A 23447-nucleotide genomic window follows, 5' to 3' on the forward strand; every position below is an offset into this window, starting at 1 on the left:
TACCCCCTCTTACAACCGACGCTAACGTCGGAAAGAGGCAAGGCGAGGCTCCTAAGTCCCGCCGGGGTAATCGGCCCAGGCATAGCCGCTCGGATAGACCTCCGACAGCCAACTCCATTCCCTCATCGCACCGTCGAGAGGCAAACTTTGAAGAAATGCCTAGAGTCGAACAACAGCAGTACAGCCGTTCGGTCTGAACTTCAACTCCCAGCTCCCAACCAGCCTCGAGCGCGCCCAGGAGAGCTCGAGGAAATTCCAGAAGGAGATCCGGGGAGGGCTCATAGCATCAGCCCATCCCCAACAGCCGTCCTGCGCGTCGTCCAGATCGCCAGGCGCGGGACCCGCAGGTTGGCAGGGCCGAAAGGCCCCCACCTAACTTGATCCGCCCTGATGGAACCAGGATCGCATCCCCGGTCAGGCATCCTCCCTCTCCAATAAGATACCCATCTCCACCTCGGCCCATCCGAGATATCCCAGCCTATGGGAGCAGTATGGGAAACCCGCCGTCTGCAGGACCTTCCCGACATAGCAGGGCGCCGAGAGAAAGCCCGGATCCTCACCACCAAAGGCGGACTCCGAGCTTTTCTAACGGGAGCTACTGGACCGGCAGTCGTCGGAGCGACCTTTCTGGCGGAGACCTGCGCTAGCGTCTAAGCTCGGCACAAATTCCTCAAGCCACCCAGGGGGGCAACCTGCGATATCGCCTTAACTCCCATAGAAGGGAGCCAGTAGGAGGTGACAACCATGCTCGCTCAGGGGGAGACCTGTCCGAAGTACGTAACGGAGGGAATGCCCCAAATAACCTATCTCAAGATAGGAGGGGCAATAACCCACCAAATATGTACAATGGATCCGGAGTTGTTGAACAGCCCCAGAATAACCAGGGAAATCAAGACAAAACCCTCGAGCGCCTGGCTCAGATGGAGGAGCTGATGAGGAAGCTCCTGTCGGAGAAAGAGAAGGATGAATATGACTCGGGGGACGAGATGGAGCTCATCGCCCCCAGCATAGCAGCAACGGCTTACCCACCCGGTTTCCGTATGCCGCACCTGTCCAAATTCAATGGGGACGGAGATCCGTCGGATCATCTAGAGATGTTCAACACCCTGATGATGGCCCACAACATTGGCCCCGAGCTGAGGTGTCTGATATTTCCCTCCACACTAACTGGACCAGCTAGGCAGTGGTTCAAGGAAAGCAAAAGGCAGTCAATCAGCTCCTGGAAAACTTTCTCGGCTAATTTCAAAAGGGCATTCGGAGCCTCCCAGCCTGCCCGCGTCAAGGCCGACTCTCTGGCTAACGTGAGGAAGCAACCCGACGAAACTCTGAAGGCCTACCTGAGCAGGTTCGCAAACGTCCCTGCTCAGGCCAGAGACGCGGATGACAGCTCCAAGCTCATGGCCCTGAGAACTGGAATCCTCGTCGGAGGGGAACTCTGGAAAGATATACAAAGGAAGGGAGTTAGCTCGGTGAACGAATTCCTAAATAGGACCCAAGAGTGGATCAACTTGGAGGAGGCCGAAGCTTCCGCTGCAGGGACCAGCCAGACCCCTGGGCAGCCTGCTGGAGTGGGGACGGAGGTCGCGACAGCAACCCAAAATGTCACACAGAATAACCAGCTCGATGGAAGCAAAAGAAAGGGGAACGGCGAGAACGGCCAGCACGGCCCAAAGAAGAATAAGTCCGTAGACAAGTTTAAGCCCGTCTACGTGACTTATACAGAGCTCACCCAGTCTAGGGAGAATATCTTCCTAGCCAACTCTACTCGCCTCCCCTGAAAGAGGCCGGAGTCGTTGAAGCACCAGAAGGGGAAGAGAGACACTTCCAAGTTTTGTTGTTTTCACAACGATGTTGGCCACAATACCGATGATTGTAGTCATTTGAAAGATGAGATCGAGACTCTCATCCGAGCCGGCCCTTTGGCCCAGTACGCGCAGAACAGGGTTCCAGCAAGTCGACCTGCTCCGAAAGTTCCAGTCAGTCAGCCCGGGTCTCGGGTAGATCAGGATGTCCCTCCTCCCGTGATAGGAGGAGATATATCCACAATATCTGGAGGTCCGCATATGGCTGGCACGAGCAGGGGCGCCCAGAAGAGGTACGTAAACGAACTCAAGGTGCATAATGGAGTAGAGTTCGTCCTGGAGCAGCGTCTGCCAAAGCAGCAGCGATTGGAGAGACAACCGATCATTTTTACAGAAGAAGATGCGGGCCATGAACAGTTCCCTCATAATGACCCTCTAGTCGTAGCAGTTCAGCTCACTAATCGGAGGGTTAGGAGGGTGCTGATCGACAACAGGAGCTTGGTAAACGTCCTACTCCGGTCAACATTGGAGAAGATGGGTTTGACTGTCGCCGAGCTGAAGGCGACCTCCATGATGTTGTATGGTTTTTTGGGAGAAGGATCAGCGGCTATAGGGACGATCAAGCTAGTGATCACCCTAGGAGAAGGATCTCGGACAGTCTCCAAACTCCTCGAGTTCGTGGTCATCGACTGCTCCGCTATGTACAACGCAATTTTGGGACGACCCACGCTCATAGCCTTTCAGGCAGTCACTTCCATTCGCCACCTCGCGATGAAATTCCCTACTTCCACGAGAATATGCACTGTCCATGGCGACCAGCTCGCTGCCAGGGAATGCTATAGCATTTCCATGAAGGGAAAATCGAAACCCGGGCAGTTAGCAATGGCCATCCAAGGTGGTGGAGAGGAGTCTCAAGAGCCCTTAGCTGATCCTGAGATTGAAAAACCTCAGAGCGCCGAAGGGGAAAATATCGTCTTAAGTTAGGATATTCACCCCTGAATAGGCGAGGACAGGTCCGAGCTCCAGGCTATTAGGAGCTCAAGGAAATAAACATCGATCCGCAGAACTCGTCACGGATGGTCAAGCTCGGGAAAAACCTCTGTAGCGAGAGGAAGGCGGAGCTGACTAAATTTCTGCAGAATAACCAGGATGTGTTTGCGTGGTCCCACGAGGATATGGTGGGAATCAGCCTGAGTGTCATCATGCACACCCTTCATCTGGATAAAAGTGTTCCGACAAAGTCCCAGAAGCAGAGGCGCCTCGGAACAACCCGGGCTAAAGCCTTAGAGGAAGAAGTAGCCCAGCTCAAGAAATGCGGCTTTATCCGTGAAGCCAAGTTTCTGATTTGGGTCGCCAACCCCGTGCTGGTTCCGAAGCCCAACGGGAAGTGGCAGACCTGCATCGACTTCTTCGACCTGAATAAAGCCTGCCCCAAGGATTGTTTTCCATTGCCAAGGATTGACCAACTGGTGGATGCCACGGCGGGGCACGAGCTCATGTCCTTTATGGACGCGTACTCAGGCTACAATCAGATTGCCATGAATCCGACGGAGCAGGAGCACACCAGCTTCATCACCCCGACTAACGTTTATTGTTACATGGTCATGCCATTCAGGCTGAAGAATGCCGGTGCTACATACCAAAGGTTAGTAAATAGAATGTTCGCAAACCAGATCGAGATGAACATGGAAGTGTACGTTGATGACATGCTGGTCAAGTCAAAGACTGCCGATAACCATGTTTCTGACCTGGAAGAATGCTTCAAGATACTACGCGAGTATGGCATGAGGCTTAATCCGCAGAAATGCACTTTTGGAGTCGCATCGAGAAAATTCCTGGGTTTCATCGTCAATACCCGAGGAATCGAGGCAAATCCCGACAAGATCAGATCATTGCTCGAGCTTCCCTCACCCAGGTCGCGCAAGGATGTCCAAGGCCTGACAGGAAGGGTGGCAGCCCTCAATCGATTTATTTCAAAGTCCACCGATAAGTGCTTGCCATTCTACAACCTGCTCCGAGGAAATAAGAAGTTCGAATGGACTGAAGAGTGCGAAAGCGCTTTCCTCGACCTGAAGGCACATCTGGTCGAGCCACCCATATTATCCAAACCAAAAGTAGGAGAGCCTCTTTTTCTCTACCTAGCTGTCACAGAGGATGCAGCTAGTGTCGTATTAGTCTGGGAAGAAGACCGGGTTCAGAAACCAGTCTACTACATCAGTAAGAGACTTCTCGAAGCTGAATCCCGGTACCCGTTGATGGAGAAATTGGCATTCTTCCTTATCACGGCCTCGAGAAAGCTCAGGCCGTACTTCCAGTCCCACTCAATACACGTCATGACCAATCAACCTTTAAGGCAGGTTTTGCAAAAACCTGAAGCATCGGGACGTCTGTTAAAGTGGGCTATCGAACTCAGTCAATTCGAGATTTTGTACACCCCACGAACTGCTATAAAAAGTCAGGCCCTGGCCGATTTTGTAGCAGAGTGCACAGGATTCCGGGAGGATCCTGCAGAAGACTCACCCCAGGTCACCTCGGCCCAGGCGTCGTGGAGGATCTTCGTGGATGGTTCATCCAACAAGAACGGCTCCGGGGCTGAAATCATTTTGATATCCCCTGAGGGACATAGATTCCACCCGGCGCTGAGATTCGGATTCAAGGCCTCCAACAACGAGGCCGAATACGAAGCTTTAGTGGCCGGGCTGAGGATAGCCCAGGAGCTGAAGGCGAGCTCCGTCCAGTGCTTCAGTGACTCCCAGCTCATGGTAAACCAGGTTCTGGGCGAATATCAAGCACGAGGACCCAAGATGGCTACCTACCTAGCAAAGGTAAAAATGGAACTGTCCGCGTTTGGGCGAGGCTCGATCGAGCAGATACCTCAGGAGCAGAACGCTAACGCAGACGCTCTTGCCAAGCTCGCCACCTCCGGGGAGACAAAGGCCTTGGGGTTAGTACCGATAGAATTCTTGGAGAAACCAAGTATAGAAGAAGCCAGGACGAAGGTCGAGATGATCGACGCCAGGCCGACCTGGATGACCCCCATCCTTGAGTATCTCGTCGAGGGAAAGCTACCTGAAGGGCGCAATGATGCGCGGCGAGTGCTGTATCAAGCTCCCAGGTATACGATGGTAGGCGGGGTGTTATACCGACGTGGGCACTCCCTACCTCTCCTACGATGTGCTCTTCCAGACAAATCAAAGGCCATCCTGCAGGAGGTGCATGAGGGTTTTTGCGGAGATCACACTTGGGGGCAAAGCTTGGCTTTAAAGGTCCTGAGGCAAGGATACTACTAGCCCACTCTGTCCAAGGACTCGATCTCATACGTGAAGAAGTGCGACAAGTGCCAGCGATTCGTCATAGTTGCCCGAGCTCCCCCAGTCGAGCTGAAGATGATCTCGTCCCCATGGCCATTTGCAATTTGGGGGATCGACTTGGTTGGCGCCCTCCCTACTGGAAAAGGCGGGGTCCATTACGCCGTGGTGGCCATCGACTACTTTACGAAGTGGGCTGAGGCAAAACCTTTGGCAACGATAACTTCCAAAAAAGTCCTCGACTTCGTGGTTAAGAGCATTATCTGCCGATTCGGACTGCCCAAGAAAATCGTTTCCGACAATGGGACTCAGTTTGACAGTGACCTATTCACCGAGTTTTGTGAAAGGTACGGAATTGTGAAAAGTTTCTCCTCCGTGGCCTATCCTCAGGCGAATGGTCAAGTCGAGGCTATCAACAAGACGTTAAAGGCGAGCCTCAAGAAGAGACTAGGCGAAGCCAAGGGGGTCTGGCCAGAACAGCTCCCCCAGGTTCTCTAGGCTTACCGGACCTCGCATCAGACTCCTACGGGTCATACTCCTTTCTCACTGACCTTTGGGAGTGAGGCAGTCCTCCCCGTGGAGATTAAGGTACTTTCACATAGGGTCCAGGCATATGACCAGGACCGCAACCACGAGCTACTTTGCACTTCCCTTGACTTGGTTGATGAAAGACGAGAAGATTCGCAACTCCAGCTCGCCCATTATCAGCAGAAAATCACTCGCTATTTCAACTCAAAAGTCAAGAAATGCGCCTTTAGCGTTGGCGACCTGGTCCTCAGGAGAGTTTTCTTGGCCGGTAAGGATCCCAAAGATGGAGTATTTGGGACCAAACTGGGAAGGGTCATATCAAGTCATCAAGGTCATTAAAGAGGGAACTTACAAATTAGCTCGACTAGATGGAGGGGCAGTCCCACAAACTTGGAATGCCATCCATTTGAAGAGATATTATCAATGATTCCCTTGTAATGCCTAAAAGGTCATTTTTTATGTATTAAGCAATGAGAAGTAACTTTCCGTTTATGATTGTGCATGTTTACAAGTGTAATCTAAAGTAACCACGAAAGACCCTTTCCCAGTTACTTGGGGGGCATATGGTACCTGGATATAACCAGGTCGCCTTAAAAGGCTTAGAAGTTAATTCAAATCGATTGATCGTTGTTCTTCTTAAAGAGAACGAGATATTGATAAAAATTAACGCGAACTAAGCCGTACCCTGGATATAACCAGGTCATAAAACTTAGAAGTTGACTTAAATCTATTGATTGTTGCTTTTCTTAAAGAGCACGATATTGATAAAAGTTAACACGAACTAAGTTTTCAAATTAAGTTCTTGGATATAACCAGGTCATAAAACTTAGAAGTTAACTTAAATCGATTGATTGCTGCTTTTCTTAAAGAGCACGAGATATTGATAAAAGTTAACACGAACTAAGTTTTCAAATTAAGTTCCTGGATATAACCAGGTCATAAAACTTAGAAGTTAACTTAAATCGATTGATTGTTGCTTTTCCTAAAGAGCACGAGATATTGATAAAAGTTAACATGAACTAAGTTTTCAAATTAAGTTCCTGGATATAACCAGGTCCTAAAACTTAGAAGTTAACTTAAATCGATTGATTGCTGCTTTTCTTAAAGAGCACGAGATATTGATAAAAGTTAACATGAACTAAGTTTTCAAATTAAGTTCCTGGATATAACCAGGTCATAAAACTTAGAAGTTAACTTAAATCGATTGATTGTTGCTTTTCTTAAAGAGCACGAGATATTGATAAAAGTTAACACAAACTAAGTTTTCAAATTAAGTTCCTGGATATAACCAGGTCATAAAACTTAGAAGTTAATTTAAATCGATTGATCGTTGTTTTTCTTAAAGAGCACGAGATATCGACAAAAATTAACGCGAACTAAGTTTTTTCGAAATAGTAACTAAAGTGCGTAAAGACAAGGAAATAAGTCAATTAAAAATAAAATTGATAATTAGGTTGTCTCGAGGTGGAAACACCTCATGCAAAAGTTACACAAAAAATTGAGAATATTAAAGGAAAAGGGAGCAAAATGGAAAGGCCCTAGGCTTCACCAGTTGGCCCCTTGGAGGTCACCGTCTGGCCCTGCTCAGTTGCGCCGGAGACTTCCCCAGTCTCGGAAGGTGCTTCTTTCTTGAGGCGAGCTTTGAACCCCTCCAGCAAGGGCTCCCAGACGTCCGCTGCCAAGAAAGAGAATTCGTCGTCCGGGTTATAGGCCCAGCAATGGTAGAACATGTCCTCCATGGCGGTGCCTGAAGCTGCCTGTTCGGCCTCCAGGGCGGCCTTAGCCTCAGCCTTCGCAGTATCTAGGTCTGCCCGCGCAGCAGCGAGGGCGGCTTTGGTAGCCTCGAGCTCTTGTAGCTTGGGGTGGGCTTTTTCCAGCTCGGCCTGCGCGGCCACCAGGGCATCCTTAGTCGTCTGCAAGGAAGTCTGGTGAGTGGCCACAGCCGCCTGATGCTCACTCCTCATATCCTCGAGCTGAGCCTTGGTCCTGGCTATGCTCCGGTGAAGGGCAACAGCGCTCTGTGAAAACGGAGAGGCAACTGCCTTAGAAAAAAAAAAGAGAAGGGAGAAAGGAAAAATAGGGCAAGGCATGATAATCAAAAACAATAAAAGGGTAAGGTCAGCTTACCGTTAGGGCCATGCCCAATGAAGATTCCAGCACGCCCACCGGGCTCCTTGTTTCGATGGCCCTGAGCTCCCTCTCGTTGAATTTGTAGATGTGGTTGACGGTGTAGTTCTCCGTCTCATACACCGTCCCCCGGAAGGCCTCTGGAATCTTCTCCAGGTCCTGGGGGTTAACCGGGATGCGCACCTCGGAAGGTGCAATTGCCGAAGCCACGGGCTCCGCCCCTATGTCCCGGACGAAGGCTTGAGCTCCCAGAGGGGGTGGGGGCATGCTGCTCCCCCCTGCAGCAGGAGGAATAGTTTCCACGACCTGGGCAGCTGGGGGCTGCTCTTTCTCCTTTGCAGGAGACTTGGTTGGGGTCCCGGCAGTTTTCTTCGACGTCCGGAGTTTTTTCATTTTGGGCCCGGAAGCCCCGGCGGAGGAGTTCCCTCCGGTGAATGGAACTCGCAGACTCTTTCCTCCGGGCTAAGACATCTCTTCTGTCAAAACGAAGATATGGTTAGTACACAAGTTAGCAGTCATACAAAAACAAAGAAAAAAAAAAGAAAGGCAAAATTCATGTATGTACATATACTAAAGGGAATCCTACCCCCCGAGCTAGAAGAAGAATCTATGATTACGACCATCGGCCCCGGAGCTTCCACGGGGGAATCTAAGGCAATTACTTCTCAAGCTGGCACAGGTTCCGGATCCGAGGCTGTCTCAGGACTAGACTCTTCTACATATTGCCTAAGACCCGGAGCCACGGTGCCCTCCCTGAGTGATGGCCATGAACGAAGGTTAGTCCCATACTCCTCGAATAGGACCGACCTAAAGGCTAGGGTGTTGTCTACAACTATGGTACCCCTAGGACGGCTACTTTCATAATCCAACACGAGCTGGTCGACGCAGTGGAGCAGGGTTTCATCTAAGTCTGGGTCACTTCGGTGGCATTGGACGATCTGTCTGGGATTGAACCTAGCTAGTCGGGGGTCGGCAGTGGCCCTATCTAAGTTCCTAAACATGTATGGGTTACCTTGGCCAGAAGGACCTGCAGCTGCTCCAGACCGGATCCTCTCCTCGTCCGTCCTCTGGGTAATCTCCAACGCCCGCTTCCTCGTCCTCACAAGAGGCACCTCATCCTCTTCGTCCTCCTCATCTTCATCCCCCGTGACCTCCTCCACAATGATAGGCCTCATATCACGAGCTGGGGGAAATGCCCGGGGCCTCCTCAGGTTCAGAGTCTGGCCTGGGGAGATCAGCTTACAGGCCACCATCATCTCGTCTGTCACGAGCTGACGATAGTCCTTTTCACTGGGGGGCAAGCCCGCTAGTGTCTCGTACTGGATGCCGAGGATCACAGACTTTTCTGTCCTCGCGAAGATAGCTGCAGAATTAGCCTAAGTCAGAAAGGGATATAGGGGAAGCTAACCAGAACTTAACTTACGAGCTAAGGTTGAAATGAACTTAAGAGGGCGATTGAAGTAGTGCAGCTCGCAGTTTCGAAACCCCGTCGACATAAAGAATTGATCTTTGAAGTCGTTAGGGTGGCTGGGCAGCTCGATGACCGCAGCCATGTTGGGGAACCGGGTTAAGTAATAAAACCTGTCACCTCGCCCCCGCTACTCCGGGCTGTCCTTGAGGCAGAAGAAATACAGGATGTCCGCAGGAGTGGGGACCTCCCACTCCTGTTTCAAGAACAAGTATCTTAACCTCGCCAACAAACAATAAGAGTTGGGGGGGAGCTAGAATGGGGCCAACCTCGCATAATTGAGGAAATCGGTGAAGTACTGATCCAACGGGAGGAAGGCCCCCGCCTTTAAATGTTCGTCGCTCCAGGCCGAGAACGCCTCATCAAGCGGCGCGCATCTCCGCTCGCATTCTGCAGGAGGTCGGGCAATCACGGATCCTCTCCCCAGCTTGATGTTATGGGAGAGGAATATTCTGTTTACCCTCGCCTGGTCAGTAATCTTTGAGACAATCCTCTCCGCCTCAAAGAACGCATCAGGAGCCACCTCGAGCTCCTGTTCCACTGCTGGCCCGAAGTTGGGGATCGGGGATTCATCCATCACCTCATTTCCTTTGTCTTGTCGGGAGGACGAGCTTCCTACAGGCTTCTTGGGAGCATTCTTCTTGGGTCCCATCTGGTCGCCTAGCGAACAAAAAGAAGAAATTTTAGAAAAATGCGACCTAAAATGGAAGAGAATCTGAATGTGTTTCTTTGACATGAGCTGAGGTAAGCCCAGCCCGTGGAGAGTGAGACCACGCGGGTTTATGAACACACGCCTATGCTCCCAACAAATCCCCGATTACTCGGAATTCGTGTGTCAGGAGGGTCAGGATAGAATTTTGCCTTGGAGGGAAAGTTTCAGTAGGCAAGAGAGCCAAAACCGCCTGTGAAGCGTGTCCCCTAAGCTACCCGGTTTTGCACCCTAAATACTGGATATTTTTAACAAGCCTACCAAAAATCCTACCCAGAAAATTTCCCCAGAAAGCGCACCCTATAAACCATGCTTCTAAAAGGTTTCCTACCACAAATGATACCTAACCTAAGAGGCTTTTTCCCTTCTTGCCCACAAAAAACCAACACAACCCTGCATGTGGCTACAGTAAATATTTACCTAAGCTACAGTGAAAAATAATTTCAAAATGCGCACAATCAGGAGACTTACAGTATGTGTTGGTTGAGAAGAGGATGAAGGGATCGCCTAGGTTGGGGCTTCGTCGGAGTAGTTAATTCCAAAGCTTCAAAGGAACCCTTGCACCTGAATTTCTGGGACGCTGAAGATGGTAACCGGAAGGAAAAAAGGGGGATTTTTGAGAGCAAGAAGAAGAGAAAACTCTGGAAATTTTCAAATGAACGGGTGGCCCATGCGTAAGGTGGCCACCCCTTTTATATACGTGAAGGGCCACGTGAGGAGGGCCGTTTGATTGCCCTGATGTAGGATCCAAGGCCCTCCACTCGAAAGACGAAACGACGGCTATGTATAGGCTAGGCCATTAAATGCAGTTCTCGGAAGACGTACCATCACCAACCACGATGTTCCATGTATTTGGCGCCTGCGTAGAATGTGGAATATGAAGAGTTCATGGGGAAGCCTAAAAGCCCCTACTGTGGCCCTATGCGACGTCGTGTACCACGAGCAGAGGCTGGGGGGGCAAATGTACGCCCTGTTTTTCCCACGGGCTATTAGCGAGCTGAGATACGGCCTGAACTGTATCTCAGCCACGTGGACATCCCCACAAACCGGAACTGCCATCGAAAGATCCTACCTCCTCAGCTCCAGGTAGCCTAAGGTTTCGCCAAGGTTAGACTGAGTTGGACTCTGAAGGCCACAGGTCGAGGGAAGCATCCAGCTCGTGGTACAAGCTAGAGTTGGAGGCTGTGGCCTTTTATAAAGTCAACCACGCAAGGTAAAATTGCATATATCAGACATCACGTGTCTGATATATCCCTGACTTCTCGGACACGCAGCATGAACGTGCGTATTCAGACACCCACGACTGGGTTGGGCCGTGCGGCCCATTATCCCCTTACCTATTGATTTGACCACACTTATGTGTCAGGTTTAGGAATTAATCATGAATGTCACAGAGTTGACATGATAGGTAAGAAGGTCACGGGATGACCTTCTTACCAACTCCCAGGTGCCTTCTCCTATAAATATGGAGACCCTGGGAGTTACAAAGGGTTGGATTCGACTGTGTAAAAAATACCATGTAAAAGAATACCAAGCATATAGCAATAATATTGACTGGGGGAGTAGAAGAATTTTAACCTTTGAACCACCTAAAAAACGTATTTTGTGTCACCATTCCATTTCCAAGATCATTCATCTATTTCGGTTCAACATAAGCACTAATCTCTTCCTCTTTCTTTTCTTAATTACCTATTGGCGAAGAACCGCGTCAACAATTCTGCCTACCTTAATGGTTGTATCTTAGGTCGCCTCTAACAGGCCACTTTGTCGCCAGGCGAACCAAATTATGGCCAACCAAAAGAATTCAGTAGCGAGCTCTTCTTCCCAAAATAAGAATAAAGGTAAGTAGATTGCATCTGAGACTCCTATTCTCCACTTCTACCCAGTGGTGGATCAAGTGATCGTGGTTGACCCCAACACCTTCTTCGAGGCTAAGCATATCGAATCCCGAATAAAGACTCTGGGCAAGGTGAACAAAACTTTACTAAGTCACGGGATCGAGTTGGGCTCCAAGGGTCTTGTTGCCCGCCTTCCATCGGAGGGAGAATGAAGTTGCACCCCACTCCAGGATGACTTTGGGGCTTGGAATGATGAACCTGAAGGTAGGTGCCTTTCTTCCCCTGGACCTATATTTCATAGATTTTTTAAATACGTGGAACTGACATCGTTCAAGCTCCCCCGAACTCGTATTCACTTATGGCGGGGTTGAAGTATTTATTTTTGAAGAACGAGTGGGACGTCCCCACCCCTGCCGATATTATGTATTTTTTTTGCCTCAAGGTTAATCCAGAGTCAAAGGGACAAGGTGATGACTTCTACTACCTCACTAGATTTCCCAACACAGCCTCCATCATCCACCTCCCCAGTCACCTGAATGACTACAAGGACCAATTCTTTTTGTCAAATGGGTTCAAGAACTACACCCATCGATATTTTAACCGTCCTCATAAGTTTCTTAGCTTCTTGAACTTTGTACTTGAAATATTTCTTAACCAAGTTTGAGCATATTCTGATCGAGCTGTTATCTTGTGCAGCTATATATAAGAGAACAGAGTGGTCAGAGACCCTCAGAGGTCAATACGAGACTTTGGCCCGTGCTCTTGCCAAAGAGAAAGAGTTCTGGGTGGTGGTGAATGATGCCACCATGGTGACTTGCAAGCTAATCCGCAAGGATCAGATGCTGGCCATCAAGTCCCGAGGCCCCCTTCCCAAGCTCCCTCCTCCCAAGGAGCTCCCCCCAGCCGCTAAGGAGGTTGATGAAGAAGTGGAGATCGCACCATTGGTGCACAAAAGAAGGGTTCCTGAGGATAGACAAGTTCATGGCCAAGGCCGAGCTAAATCAGGGCCAGTAGCCAGCACCTCTGGCGAAGGTAATCCATATAGAGAAATGAATTGAATTGCTGCCACTTTTAGGCTAATCCGATTCAACCCGAGGTAGCTCGTGAGCTGACATCCTGTAGATCCGGACCTGAATGTGACCCTTCTCCAATGCGTTGACCAATTGGTCGTGCGTCGTGATCATAACTACCCCAAATGTACCATAGTGATAGATAATACCTTTCACTTTAGGTCCTCTATTTTTGAAGAATACGGTACAAACCTTTTTTCATGGCCTTCCCTGTGTCATGGTGTCTTTACCCCAGGTATTAGGTAGGTCGAGCATGAGTCTAGTCCAGACGAGGAGCCTGAACCCTGTAGGTCTCAAAATGTAATAATACTAAAGTCTCCCCCTCCTCTGATAATCCAAGAGTTAGAGGTTTTACCCAGCCCGGTTCATAATCAAGAGCCGATCATAGTAGTTTCCTCCTCTAGCTCGGAGGGTAGGGTTCTTGTTCTATTCTTTTGTGTTATCTTGACTAATAATTTCTTGGTTCTGACTCTTCTGGTTGCCTTTCTGCAGACGAAGATATGGACATGAAGGGTGCCTTCAAATATGGTGGGGTCGGAACTGGACCCGTCGTCAAGAAGGCAAGAATATCAAAGAAAACCACCTTCAGAGCTGGAGTAGTCACTAAATCCCTTGCAAAGGAGAAAAGTGCCAACTCCACCCAAAAACAGCAGTAGCAAAATCAACCGTCAGATCGCGTTACTGTAGTTACCATTCATGAAGTTCCTCTGCCTCGTCCTCGCAAACCTGCTTGGATTCCTCAAGTTATTCAGGGCGAAGCTCCATTTTCTCAGCTCCCAAACACGTAACTTCCACTTATGCCACTTGAGGTTGCAAGGATCTCAGAAGCACTTTGTGGTCCCTTCCACGAGATGGCGAATCATCTGGTGGGTCACGCCATCCAATGAACATCAAGGACCTAAGGGCCATAGAGGAGAATTCCCCGAAGAACGTCCTGGAGTCAGCCTTGGGACTATAAGTTATCCCATTTCTCGTTACATCCCTTTTTTTTTGCAAGCTAATCCTACTATGTATTTTTCTTTTGTAGTCTTGCTTAGCTCAAATCTGTGGTATCGCCCAAAGGGATGAGGTCAGGGTCGCTTTGGCGACATCCCAAGACAACAGCGAATTGCCAAGGGATGTGTCATCGAAGTAAGCCAGCGTTAAGACCAGCTGCAGGTCGAGGTCGATAGCCTCAACAAGAAACTTGAGGAAGTCAACGTGCTCAAAAAGAAATTGTCTAAGGTCGAAGAGAAAGCTAAGCATGATGTCAAGAAGGAGCAACAGGATGTTTCTGAGACAACAAATGCCCTGGAGGAGATGCTACAGCCAAGAAGAATATTACTCATTTATGGACGTAGAGCTTTGGGGGCATTACCTCACCAAGTTCCAGAGCTGACTCTCGCAAGAGCCCTCTGAGACCTTGGAGGCTTCTAGAGCTCCTGAAATGGGCGATGATGAGGTGACATCACAAGGGCAAGCTCCTGAAGGAACCCATTGTAATTAAGCTTTCAAAAGCTGAGACAATCGCCTTCGTGCAGTTCGAGGTTATTTCTCCTCGAGTTATTGATATACTTGTGTTAGTACATGTTCATTCATTTCTGATCTATTTTTCTTCTCCTTAACCTATTATCTTGTCATGTTTATGAACATTAAGTCCTTGTACATTTACAATCATAGAAGTTATCTTTAGATCGAGATAAATGTCTGATGGCTTAACCAGTTAATTCTGGTCGATGACCTAATTATATCCAGGAGTTTGCTCGCCTAATAGCATTATACTTGTTAGGAATCAAGCCTCAGACCTGGTTATATCCAGGAGTATGCTCGCCTAATAGCGTTATACCTGTTAGGAATCAACCCCTCGAACTTGGTTATATTCAGGAGTTTGCTTGCCTAATAGCATTATACATGTTAGGAATTAGGCCTTGAACATGGTTATATCCGAGAGTTTGCTCGCCTATTAGCGTTATACCTGTTAGGAATCAGGCCTCGGACCTGGTTATATCCAAGATTTCTCCTAGTTGATTTCTAGGTTTTGTTTTACTTTGAATTTTCTTAACTTAGTTCATATTCTTTTTTTTTTAAATTCAAGCTTTAAAAAACCGTAGAATAATCAATTTTCCAAATTCTAAGTTGTGCAACTTTTATCTAAATTTTTTGAATACTTCAAAGACTTTTTTATGGTTACATGCCCCCAAGCAATCAGAATTTATAAATATTCTAGATCGCTTTTACAAAATGAGCTTGTGATTAAGATAAAATATTGATTCCACGTTTAAATTATGTAGCAATCTTGTGTTATTAAAATAAAACGGCTTTTATAAATAAGCCTTACACAGAAAAATACTAAAAACATTAAAAACTAACAAAATTTTCCTATTATTGATAATATTTTTTGAGATATAGAACGTTCCAGGTCCGGGGGACCAATTCTCCACTTAAATGAGCTAGTGTGAAGATTCCTTCACATAAGATTTCTACGATTTGGTAGGGTCCTTCCCAGTTTAGTCCCAATACACCATCTGTAAAATCTTTGTTCGCCAAAAATACCTTTCGGAGCACTAAATAACATAATTTGAGTCTTTCTCCTTTGACATTCGAGTTATAGTAGTGAGTGATCCTCTGCTAATAATGGGCGAGCTGTAATGGTGACTCCTCACATTTTTCCTCGATCAAATCCAAAGATGCATTGAGCAAGTCATGGTTTCGATCCTGGTCAAAGGTTTTCTGCCTATGTGACGTCACTAGTGCCTCAATTGGGAGCATAGCCTCACTTCCAAAGGTTAAATAAAAGGGAGTTTTAGCGCCCTGGTTACTCCAAGACCGTTATTGTGGACTTTAATTAGTGCTTAACTCGCTAAACGAATCATTAGGTTATAAACGTGCATCTAGGTGTTATTAATAGGCCAGGGTAAAAATCTCAGTCAAAAAGGAATGTATATATTTTAATTTAAAACGTTAAACTGTACATGGGACCATAAAAGTGTTTACAAAGTTATTTACAATCCAAAATGGTCATTACAGTATAAAAGTTACAACCCGCTGACCTAAGCGACAAAAATAGGGTTAAACCCTAGTTCCCCTGAGAAACACCTTGGCCGTGGTGGTCAAGCGGCCGCATATGTACACATCGCCACCTAAGCTCTCCACTCAAGACTGGGTGAGATTTTCTTTCCCTTTACCTGCACAACATAGCACCCGTGAGCCAAGGCTCAACAAGAAAACTCATTACTCCATGTATACATATAAATAAATCATTTGGGGCTTGCAGTTCTAATCAGATGGTGACTAATGAGTCACTCTCTAGATAGGTGACTAATGAGTCACTCTCTGGGGCTCTGCACCCTAAGCCATGTGACGCTTCAGTCATCTGAGCCTTTTGGCCCTGGCTCCAAGTAACTAGCCTTTAGACTAGACTAACACTTTAGTTTTCTTCGACCTATAGGTCGGTCAAGCATTTAATGCTCATATTGATTAGATCTAATCATTTTGGCATGCATTAAACACATTAATGACGCTCTTGACTCATAATCCAATATTATACGAATAATGCTCAGTACTACTACCGATCATGACTGATAAGTCAAGACTTCACGACCAGTACTAACACCTGTAATGACCCAACTAATTCTAAGACTTTGGACCATTTAAACTATTATACATAGACACTACTTTCACGAAAACATACATAAGAAACATTCACAAACTTTATTAAAAACTCTAAATAAATGTGGAAATACATAAATTCAGTGTATGAGATCCCATTGTTTGAAAAAAAAAAATATAACTTTAACTTAATTAAAATTGTTTACAAAACCAAGTGCGGAAAATACATAAAAACATAATTAAAAAGACTGAAAACAACATCGTCCTCGAATCGTTCACGCAGTTCAACAAATCCATTCTTCCTCAATACACAACCCCAAGCTACCAAGAATCCTTCCGCCACCATAACTATTTTCCTGCACACACAAAAATAAAGGAATGAGCCTAATGCCCAACAAGGAAAATCTACTAATAACATAAAACATAAACATATACTATAACATATGTCATATACTACTACAATGGCCATTATACTACTTGGGGCTTGTTAACTAAACAAGTCATATGCCCAATATATTTATGGGGCTTGCTAGCTAAGCAAGTCATATGCCCATAAATTATTGAGGCTTGTTAGCTATACAAGTCATATGCCCAAGGTCTATCAACATACATAATATAACATTACATAACATAACATAACATAACATATAAACATATCATATAAACATATAAAATTCTACCCTATTTTCCTTACCAAAACTGGGATATGAGAACAAGGACGAGATTTGGAACACTCCTAAAACCAACAATAAAAATGTGAGTATTTCTAATGAAAGAGATGATCAAGAAATGAACTAAACCACCAAGATGAAACTTACCGAAAAGAAACCTTAAGTTCAAAGAACTTAAATACCTAACCAAGAGTGGAAAACAGCGAGTTAGGATTTGAGTAAAGAAAACTAATGGAAACTAAAGAGTCATACAAAAATGAACATAAGATTAAGAATACCTTTGGATGTACTAGAACCGAACTACACCTCGATATAGAAAAACACACTATTTATCTTACTTCCCAAGTGTTTATAAAGCTTATAACCCAACCCAAGTGTTTATTACTCAATAGTAAACCTAGCAGCTTGAAGGCTCTGAACACAGCTTGAAGAATGAGAGAAATGGTTGGGTACTAGGTCCTATTTATAGAGTTCAAGGAGTGAAAAAGATCTTCTTTTAGCTTGAATAAAAATAATGAATATTACTTTAAAAACATTTGAATATTCGTTCAGCAAAGGCTTAAGACTCAATCAAAACGTTCAGAGGCTTGCTAAGAGGTTAAGGAATAAAATGAGCTCGGTTTCAAAAACTTTTGAAAAATTTTCCCTAGGGCCGATATATCGCCTGGGCTTATGCCTCGAGTGTTCGTCGATGCATTTGTGCGAAGTTCACGTGTTTTCGTATTCCCCGTGTGGCGATATATCACCCCTATAGCTGCGATATATCGGCATACGCTGAAATATTATACACGTAATTGCACTTTTCAGCTTAATTTGAATTGGGTAAACTGCTTTGACTGAGTCATATAACGTTTTTAAAGCTGCTGGCAGGTTCTAGGGTTTTCAAATATTTCTTTTATAAAACTATTCATCGAAAATGCTTAATTTCTCAATAAACATGCACACGACAAGTGTCATGATCTTATTAGTTCTATCTAAACCTTATAGTATAATAAATAACGTCTTTATAATCAGCTATATTAATCAAACCTTATGTTATAATTAATATTCTTAAACTATAGGTTAAACTTATAAAATCTATAAGTGTTGCTACAAGTGTTCAACTAAGTCCCGGCTTGAACCAAAATCCACAGTAATAAACATACTATAACTACTACTAGCTATTACTACTACTACTACTATCTAACTAGCTAAGTAAAGTACTGGGACTCTACAACACCAATGCCATTTCTAACTAATAATTCACTACCAGTCACAAGTAGGCAAAGCTGCCAAGCATTTATAATGCAATCAATGTCAATATATAGAGCACTCAACATGCCTCAACAATAACCATGCATGTCACATACTAGGTACAATTTTCTTACCTCTGATTCGAGCGTGAAATAATAAAAGAACGAACCTTGAGAATGATCGGTCTTTAAATCCCTTAGCGGTCACCTAATCATAACAAAATATGAAATCCCATCAATAAAATAAGTAATAAAAGGTCCATGGTCTAAAACCCTGCTCTCGGGACCTCGAATCGTACTAAAACAATTAGTAGATTCGATCCCGAGCATTAAGAAATAAAAACTCTTAAAAACCCATCTTGGCACAAAAGGAAGGGCGGGCCACGACCTGCCCCCCAAGGGTCGCGACACCCCCCCCCCCCCCCCCCAAGATAGAGAGCCCCTATCTGGGGTGCCATGGGCGGGCTGCAACTTGACCCTGTGGTTCGCGGCGTGCCTGCTAGACAAAGCCCAGGGAAGGCTCTGGAATGGATTCAAGTCGCAACTTGCATGAACTCGGTCGCGACTTGACCCCATGAACCCAGCTCCCTTGCCTTTTTCCCAATTCAATCACAGCTAAACCTTCACCAAATCAATCCCAAAATCACAGCCAAACATTTATACAACATCACCATCCATTTGTCAACAAAACCCAAGCTTTGAAACACTTAAAACAATACTAAATGCCAAATTCTACAATCAAAATTCAAAGCTTAAACACCACTTCAAAAACCTAGCAAACCTTGAAATTTCAGCTGAAAATCTTACCTTAAACACAGAATTAAACCCCCTTCAATGGCTGAATTAAGATCCTAAGTTCACAAGCCTTAATTCCCAAGCTTTAAATCTTCAAGTTTGCTTCAAAGTCTCAATTCGAGAGAGAGAGAGATGTGATCGAGAGAGAGAGGGTGAAAGAGAGAGCTATGTTTTTGCCTTAAGCTTCTACAGCCATCCTAACCTTAAGTATATCCCATAGTCAAAAGACCAAAATTCCCCTAGGGCCATTTAAAACCTCTCAAGGCTAGCAAGGGTAAAACTGTCATTTCTCGTCTATCCCGTTAATCATAATTAACGACCTCCAATTCCCGTTACTCCCAATATTCTCAAGTAATAATTAAATCATATCCTATTACCCGTTCATTCCTGGTAATGTACTAATTATCAAATTACTCCCATGCTCACCCCGTGCCAGGCAATTAACCCCATTATGACCAAACCGCTAACTTGCAACTTAGGATCGTCTCATGCCGAATAGCTCGAACATATCCACATAATGATGTGGTCTCACCCATATATCACAAACATGCACATAAATATACAATTATGCCCTTAACAGGTCGAAATTACAAAAATGCCCTTCTAATAAGAAGTGGGCCCACATGCCTGCAATTATCATCATATCATAATATAATTCACACAATCATGCATAAAATCACATTATTGCGTATTAAATCAATTATGGCCCTCCTGGCCCCTTAATCCAGGCATTAATCCACATTCGAGAATTTGGGACATTACAGTAGTGTGCCCTATGGAGGTGCGATGTGAGGTCCTGTAGGCCCAAAGTACTTGCACGAGCTGCTTGGGCCATAATCCCTTAGCTTCGTCTAGTCATTTCTTTAAACTCACCTCTAGGGTTTTATTTACAGCCTCGACCTGCCCATTAGCTTGCGAATATGCCACTGAAGAAAAAATCTTGGTTATGTTGTACTTCTCTCAAAAGTTCTTGAGAAGATCACTATCGAACTGAGTTCCGTTGTCAGACAAGATCTTCTTTGGGAGCCCAAAACAACATATGATGTTCTTCACGATGAAATCTAGGGCTCTCTTCAAGGTTATGGTCGCTAGAGGCTCGACCTCAAACCAATTTGTAAAGTAGTCGATGGCAACAACTGCATAGCGAACTCCTCCTTTTCCAGCTAGTAGTGAACCAATTATGTCGATCCCCCATAATACGAATGGCCTGGACGATGAAATTATCGTTAGCTCCATGGGTGCTACTCGAGCAATTATGGTAGAGCATCGACACTTATCACAATTATGGGTGTATGAGGTCGAGTCCTTTTTTAGCGTAGCCCAAAAATAACCATGCCTCAATATTTTTAGAGCCAAGTTTTGCCCCCTAGCGTGGTCTCCACAAAATCCTTCATGTATCTCACTTAGGATAGTCTATTCTTCCTCAGGCATAACACACCGCAGGAGGGGTAGTGAATGCCCTCGTCGGTAGAGAATTCCCTCAACCATAACATAACCTGGGACCTGATACGATAATTTTCTTGTATTCTTTCGATCTTCTGGTAGTTTATCGGTCGTAAGGTACTTGACAATATGAGTCATCTAGGTCGGTTCTGTGCAAATTACTTCGACTTCCACTGACTCCTTCTCAATACTTGGTTGTTCCAAGAACTCTACGGAAACCACATTTAATGTGTCCGCTTCCTTGGTGGTGGCGAGTCGAGCCAGAGCATTAGCATTAGTGTTCTGCTCATAGGGTACCTGCTTAATGGAACAGAACTCAAACTCAGACAGCCCATCTTTTGCTTTAGCTAGATAAGCTTCCATTTTGATACCTCAAGACTGATACTCCCCCAATATCTTATTAATCACGAGCTGGGAATCACTGTAACATTGAATCGCCTTTGCTTTCAGTTCTTTTGCCACTCGTACTCCTGCCAATAGAGCCTCGTACTCTGCTTCATTGTTGGATGCTTCAAAAACAAACCTCAGAGTTGTATGGAATCAATGTCCTTCAGGCAAGATCAAAATTATCATAACTCTAGATCCGTTCTCATTAGATGATACATCAACGAAGAGTTTCCACAATTCTTGCACTAGTTCCCTCATTGGCTCGTCCTGGAAACCTGTGCATTCTCCCACAAAATTAGCGAGCGCTTGACTCTTGATTGTTGTTAGTGGCTTATATAATATCTTGAACTGACTGAGTTCGATGGCCCACTTAAGCAAATGTCCTGATGCCTCAGGTTTTTGCAAGACTTGCTTTAAAGGTTGATCGGTTAAGACGTGGACAGTGTGGGACTGGAAATACGACCTAAGTTTTCTCGAGGCAAAGATCAAGCAGAACGCGAGTTTTTCAATTAAAGGGTATCAGGATTCAGCTCTAAGAAGCAATTTACTCACGTAGTACACTGATTTTTGTGCTCGATTTTCTTCTTGAACTAATACATCGCTAACTGCATTTTCTGTCGGGTATATGAACAAACATTCCCCAGCTATTGGGTTTGATAATTGGGGGGTTCAACTAGGTGAGTTTTCATATGCTGAAATGCCTGCTTGTATTCTTCGATCCACTCAAACTTTTTGTTTCCCCTGAGCAAGTTGTAGAATGGGAGGCACGTATTAGTGGATTTTGAAAAGAAGTGGTTTAGGGCTGCCACCTTTCTAGTTCAGCTTTGTACTTCCTTACACGACCTAGGTGAAGGTATTTCTAGTAACGACCTGATCTTCTCTGGGTTCACCTCTATCCCCCTTGTGTTGACTATGAAGCCCAAAAAATTTCCTGAGGAAACCTCAAAAGTACACTTCTGGGGATTTAGCTTCATGTCATGTTTCCTTAGCATGCCAAAATATTCCTTCACGTTGGATACATGGTTGCTAGCAGTCTTTGATTTAATGAGCATATCATCGACGTACACTTCCATATTTTTCCAGATCTGGTTAACGAACATTTTGTTGACCAGCTGTTGGTACGTTGCACCGACATTCTTCAACCCGAATGGCAAAACCTTGTAGCAAGTATACATTATGCTTAGTCATGAAGCTAGTGTGCTCTTGGTCTACAGGGTTCATCATGATCTGGTTATATCTAGAATATGTGTCCATGAAAGACAAGAGTTCGTGACCGGCTATCGCATCTACCAACTGATCAATTCTAGATAGTGGAAAACAATCCTTATGACAGGCCTTATTGAGGTCAGAAAAGTTAATACAAGTTCTCAACTTTCCACTAGGCTTTGGGACCATGACAGGGTTAGCAATCCAAGTCGGATATTTTGCTTCTCTTATGGGCCCACACTTAAGTAAGCGAAATATTTCTTCTTCTAAAGCTTCAAAACGTTCCTTCCCCAAAATCCTTGGTTTATGTACCTTTGCAGACACATTCCTGTCTAGATTCAAAGTATGCATCATAAAATTTGATTCCCACCATATATTTATGTCACCAAGCAAAGATGTCTAGGTTATTTCTCAAAAATTCGACCAGCTCATTCTTTCTTTCTGTTCCAAGATTCTTTCCAATCTTTACAACCGTTGAAGATACCTCTAGGTTGATACTGATTCCCTCGAGCTCCTCCAATGCTTAGAGCTCAGACCTGCCTTTGCCTAATCTCTGATAAATGTCATCCTGTTGGGCAACCTCATTATCTTCTTCCTAAGGTTCTTCCGCCCCATGGGAAATTTTCATTACCCGAGGCTCTTCATTCCCTTCAATGATAACAATCACTTGTTGCCCGGGTTGTGATTTTCCCTTCATAGCAGTGCTATAACATTCTTTGGCAGCGAAGTGATCTCCTCTTACAGTAAATATACATAAGGTCGAGGGGAACTTCATTGCTAAGTGTCAGATTGAGGTGTTAGCTTCAAAAGTCATCAGTGCGGGTCGTCCCAAAATTGCATCATATGCAGCCGAGCAATCAATTACAACAAACTCGAGCATTTTAGAAACAACTTGCATATCATCTCCTAGAATTACTACAAGCCCAATGGTCCCTATGGCTGTTATTCCTTCTCCCGAAAATCTGTATAGGGTCATCGAGGTCGCCTTAAGATTGGCTACAGATAGCCTTGTCTTTTCTAGGGTGGACCGAAATAGCACATTTACAGAGCTCCCATTATCAATTAGTATTCTCCATACTCTTCGATTGGCGAGTTGAACAGTTATCACCAGTGGATCATTATGCAGGAATTGGATGTGGTTAGTTTCCTCCTCCATGAAAATGATTGGTTGTTTCTCCAACCACTGTTGTTTTGACAACCTTTGCTCCGAAACGAAATCAGTACCATTGTGGGTTTTCATCTCCTCTATGTACCTCTTCTAGGCCCCATTACTGG

This window comes from Humulus lupulus, chromosome 4 (assembly GCF_963169125.1).
Source record: "Humulus lupulus chromosome 4, drHumLupu1.1, whole genome shotgun sequence".
NCBI lineage: Eukaryota > Viridiplantae > Streptophyta > Magnoliopsida > Rosales > Cannabaceae > Humulus > Humulus lupulus.